Source organism: Harpegnathos saltator, unplaced genomic scaffold (assembly GCF_003227715.2).
Source record: "Harpegnathos saltator strain DR-91 unplaced genomic scaffold, Hsal_v8.6 scaffold832, whole genome shotgun sequence".
Taxonomy (NCBI): domain Eukaryota; kingdom Metazoa; phylum Arthropoda; class Insecta; order Hymenoptera; family Formicidae; genus Harpegnathos; species Harpegnathos saltator.
In genome coordinates this window covers 61,385-67,361 of record NW_020230685.1, presented here as the reverse complement: position 1 = coordinate 67,361, position 5,977 = coordinate 61,385, and the positions used below count along the sequence as shown (strand labels likewise).

The 5,977-nt window shown below is 31.4% G+C and overlaps 1 protein-coding gene across 2 annotated transcripts in view; it reads right to left on the bottom strand.

The window, feature by feature from the left end:
- LOC105190537 (probable G-protein coupled receptor 158) overlaps positions 1–5,977 on the bottom strand; it is a 250,213-nt gene that overhangs the window by 200,219 nt on the left and 44,017 nt on the right. The window lies entirely within an intron of this gene.

Below are 5,977 nucleotides of genomic sequence, written 5' to 3'. Positions count from 1 at the left end.
TTAATATATGAAATTTCAATTTTATTTGCAATAAATATCGTAATCTGAAATATTTATATATAATAATAAGTGCGTAAAATAGAGGCTGTCGGATATTTATTCATATTTTGTCGTGCCCTTTACATCGTTTATATTTGAATATAGTAATTTTGAAAAACAGTAAATATTTTGATAACAATAATAAATCCTCAATTCCTAAAATAAAAATGACCATAATGTATATCTAATGATAATTCTCGTTATAAATACAAACCTGTCTTTATCCGCATCGTTATTTCATAACTTATGTTTAAAGATAATAATTTCTCGGGAGCGGAGATTTTTAACAATCATGATTTCTCTAAGCAAGAAGTGACCATGAAATTTCGTTAATAACCAGTTTTCACACTACGAAACGGCATATATTCCGAAAGGTATAAATGACAGGATCATGATATGGCGATGTAGAATGATTTTATGTGCTGGAGGCAAACGAGTTGGATTTGTGTATTGCGATAAAAGACTAGATACTAGGAAATCCTATTAAAATTTTGGATATATACATATGTGTGTGTGTGTGTGTGTAGTTAAATATAAAAAAATATTAGAAACGTTCGAGATAATTGGAAAAAGAATAAAATTTATTGAGAAATAGGAACAGGCGGCATATAAATTTTTATTTATCAATTATCTTATTGTTCAAAAGATTCAACGTTTCACATAGCAACGTTTCATATAGCAAGATGAAACTTCTCATGAAAATTCTTCTGTTAATTATAATATTGACGGCCATTGTTATTCTGCTTGAAACATTTCGGAAAAACAAATCTGGAACTTTCTTAAAATTGTTATTGCAAAGTATCACAGTTTTCTCGAGTAAAGACATTCCCTGCCCGGAGGACCAAAGAAAGGATGCTTATGGATTATGTCGTACACGAGTGTAATGGCAAAGACATGTAGGTAATTATATTGTTACAACATTTCTAACTTTAATTTTAGAATTCCGGTGGATAAGATAATTTACCTACAGCGTACGTATCTATCGATAAATTCAAGTAAGAAATGCGAATAAAAACTTATCATATCTTTATACATTGCTTCAACGCTTATATTTAAGAATAACATTGTAATTCCATAAAGACAAATATATTTATAATATTTTCTTTCCGCATTTTTTCTAGATTCTATAAGCACGCAAGAAATGGCCGTGAAATTCCTAATTAATAACCAGTTTCTATATATAGCGGCAGGTTGACGCAATCAAGATGGTATAAATTAAATGACAGAACCATGAAGACGATTCAAAGTTCGTTTACGTGCTGAAGGAAAACGAGTCAAATTTGCCTATCGTGACGAGAGATTGCTTACACAAACTCAGATACTAGAGAAACCAAGAAGCAAGAAACACTGCGAAAAGAGACAATAAGGCTAAATATAAAACAACATTAAGAAGAATCAGGATAATTAAAACTGTAATAAAAAAGGTTAATTAAAAAAGAGACTGTGCAAGACAATATATGACAATATACTGGAGTTGTCGGGCTTCTTCAAGATGAAACTTCTCATAAACATTTTACTGATAATTGTGATATTGGTGACCACTGTAATTCCACTTCGAGTGTGTCAGGAAAACACGGATGAACAATTGCATATAAATTCCACAATTCCACCCAAACCGAGCGTCTTAACACCGAAGAAAAGTATTATAGTCTTTGCAAGTAGAAATGTTGACTGCCCAGAAGGTCAAGCCAAGGATCGACATGGAATGTGTCGCATACGAATATAATGGCAAAAACGTGCAGGTAATTACCGAGATTCAATTAATTAAAAAAACCTTGGTCCTATTAAAGATAGAGGTAGTGTAAAACCTCACGCCTTATCGCTCCAAATGTTAATATTAAATAATATGTTGTAATGCGGATATAAAGTTGCTGCAAAAGGCACTAATTTGGATAATCCAAATTCTTAAAAACAACATTGCCAAAAGTTACATTAGCTCGACAGTTAAATTCGATTTTATTATATTTGTACCATTTATATCATCATGTTTCTTTTGGACTTTCTTTTCCGCTTCGAAACATCAATGATGCGAAACTTCAATAGCATCTTCTGTCTCTCTCTCTATCTCTCTCTCTTCCCCCTCTCTCTCTCTCTCTCTCTCTTAAAATGTTAACATACTATTTACAATATAACAGTATGTTCTACATACATATAGCATACATCTATTATAGAGTTGGAAAGTAACGCGTTACTTGTAACGCTGTTACTGGTATCGTTACTTTTTTGAGTAACGATTAAGCAATGCCATTACTTTTTTGTGTCAGTAACGAAAAAGTAACGGTGATAAATTTTTTTTGTAACGAGTAACGAAACGTCAGTTACTTTAATCGTTACTTTAATCATTACTTTTTAATTTTTATAAAATTAAACTTAATTGTATTTAATTTCTATGCATTTTTTGTTTTATGCTGGATTTAATAAGAATCAATAAAGATGGACTCACATATTGTCATCCATTGGCCGTAACTATACAGAAATGTTTAAAAGAAAGGTAAGTTGATATAATTTGATTAACATATATGTTTATCAAACAACATTCATCTGATTAAGAAGCAAAATCAATATGTTCATATTTAGTTTTATTGATTTAACTTTAGGTTTTGTATTACATTCGAAAAAGAAGAATTGCCAGCTGTTTGCACCCCAAATTCAAATTGAGTTGGTTAGCCGGAGATAAGCGAAAACTTGTGCAAACATATTTAGAAGATTTATTAGGAATTTCTTCAGCTGAAAATTCTTTGATTCTGATAAGCACGATGATAACGATGACTTTTTACATTTCAAACAGCAAAAACATCAAATGAGGAATCTACCTATGATGAATGGTAAAGATTTTTAAAGTCAACAGGCACTAATGTCCAAATATTAAACTTATATCCACTAAGAAACTTTTAATAAAATAATAAAAATATTTAAATATATATATATATATATATATTTCTAATCATCTTATGTCTGATTTATATTTTGTCTTAGCACCTTTCTTATAATCTTAGATTTACAACAAGGAAAGTAACGGAAAGTGACGAAGCAAAATATCGTTATTTTCAAGTAACGGTAACACGTTATTTTTTATAGACCAGTAACGAGTAACGGTAACGAGTTACTTTTTACCGAAAGTAACGGTAACGGTAACAAGTTGCTTTTAAAAAATAACTTTCCCAACTCTGATTTATTGTCAAGTGCGCATGATGTATTTCCTTTATCATTGCATTTAAATATAATCACTTCGCGCACACACGTGTGAACATGAATGTTTATTCGCTACAACTTTTGCATCATGTCTTACTTCCTGTAAATGCACAACATTATTTTTCAAGTAACCTTCAACAAAGCTAGTAAGTGATATATGTACAGAAACAGGTCTTTGAGATAATATTGGTTCCTCGATTATACAAAATCGTGAAACTTCGTCCATCTAACCGGTATTTTCCGTAAAGAAGAGTCTCGCATAGTCCAAACAAGATAAATAGCGAACTCACAATGTCCGGAATATAAAGTTCGTTTATACGCCGAAACTGAAATTATTCAACGTGCGAACTGATAGAAAAGAGCATGGATGATCGAAGGAGTAAAATAAACGAAAAAGATATGGACGGAAATTTCAAAAAATAATATATATATATAGTATTTATTTAGATATATAAAATAATTAGAGGAAAAAACAATCGAGAAAGAAACACAAAAACTTTTAATTTTGATTGAACCTCGATTCTGCCTAGTTATTTTATCGAGCGATATGTTTGATAACCTTGTTTCTGCCCAATTATTTTATTGTATAACAGGTTCATCAAAATCGCATTGTTCATCAAAAATTCGAAAACATCGTAGAAAGTTTCTCGCGAGGATTCTCTCGATAATTGTGACATTTTGACGGTCGTCGATGACATGGTAACAGTCAAGATGACGTGGATAAACTATTATCACCTTATTTTTCCATGAAGGTCCTGCATATCATAAATATTCTGATCAAAATCGTTTCCTATTCGCAAGGTCAGAAGAGAGATCCTCACAGAACATATGTCGTATGTCAATGTAGCGGAAAAAATATCTCGAGCAAAAATTGTTAGGATCATCCTCATGAAGCATAAGGCTCCAATAAGGCTGAAAGTAGGATGATCTAAAAAAGAATACTTCATTATTACCACATCAGGCTCCGAGATGGATATTTTAGGGATATCTTAGACTTAATAAATAAGGCTTCGATTGGAAAAGCTGAGAAGGGCCTTGTAGGATTTTTGTCTGCCTGAGTAGGATTTTTGCATGCCTGAGTAGGATTTTTTAGAGATGCCTTAGATCTAATAAATAAGACGTTGACAGAGGGAAAACTGATAAAGATCTTAGAAGAATTTTTTAGGGATGCCTTAGATTTTATGAAATAACGCTTTAACATGGAAAACTGATGTGGGCCTTAAAAAGATCTTTTAAGGATGCTTTAGATGTATAAAATCAAGTTTTGTTATAGAAAATTAATAAAATCTGAAGCGTGTAATAAAATTGTCATAGTTTAGTATTGTTTTAGCAAGTATGCTCGGTCTGGTTCTTTTAAAGATTTTTTAATTATATCGCAATTAAAAACAAATTTTATTAGTTTTATTAGTTGCCATATTCATTAGCCTCTTCTAAGGATCTTTCTAGTATTGCCTTAGTTTTTAAATGCAGTAAACTTTAATAAAAACAGTAGCAGAATTATTTTTATGTGTAAACAATACTATATTTTATTGTAAAGTATGCTATAATTTTAAAATAAAAAATTCTTGTATACTAACAAGATTGAAGATGAAGAAATAAAGAAATTATAATCTAAATTTCTTAGAGTGAAAAGGACGAATATTTTTACTTAATAAGAAAAATATTTCCTTATAAGGCCCTATTAATATTGCCTTATAAGGCCCTGTTGATATTACTTTATAAGGCCCTTATAATATTATTTTATAAAGACCTGTTAAATCATTTGTTATCACATATCTTATAACATATCTTATAAGATCCTTATCTTTCTATCCCTACTAGAGCTCGATTAATATTAGAGAAAAATAATCAAGCCCTTACCAGAGCCCTATTAATTTTTCTACGGCATGCAGGTAAATTACCAATTTAGCATTAAAAATCACAGTCTTGATTGCGGTGGATAGAGTAAATCTCTGTATGTTATCATACCAAAGATTCATATTAAATAACATGTCGTAATGTAAATATAGAATCGGAGGAGGCAAATATGCATACGCACGTTGTACAAACTATTACTAACTAACTTCGATAATCGAGATTGATAAAAATGAAGCGTCAACATTTGAATTTGTAGCGATGAAATATAACGTCTTATTACATTTACTTCTGTAATGTACATTTTCGTGTATTGAATTTTGTCTATTTGCCTTTAACGCTCCGATATTTTGAAAATAACTAGCAACGCCGTCTTCCAAAAATATTTACATTAACGACACGTAAGTTTTTAGCATAAAATATACTTCGTACTAAATACGGATTTGTTTTAGCGTTCGCGTTACTATAAGTTAAATATTGCGCAGAAGCGAATCCACCACCGAGCCATTACCGTGAAATTTCATTCGAACCGGTTTCTTCACAACGAAGGGATTTGCGTAATCCAAGGGAATATAAATGTCGAGCACGAAGCGGCTAAAATGCAGAGTTCGTTTACGTACTACGTAGAGTTCACTAAAATTGATTACAACATAGAATAGAGGATACTTTTCTAAAGTCTGAGTTTAGCAAAAATAACACGATTATTTGAGAACAATATGTGAATATTTCGAAAGACCAATCTCGAGCGCCCGCTGGTTTTTCATTACAAATTAACCGGTTATTGTCCGCAGGAGCTTCACCGTGGCATAATAAAGGGCATTGCGATTGCCCTCGCGGAGAAACCGCGAGGGTCTTAACTGAGAAACTCATTTTCAAGGAAGAAGCCGCGTGC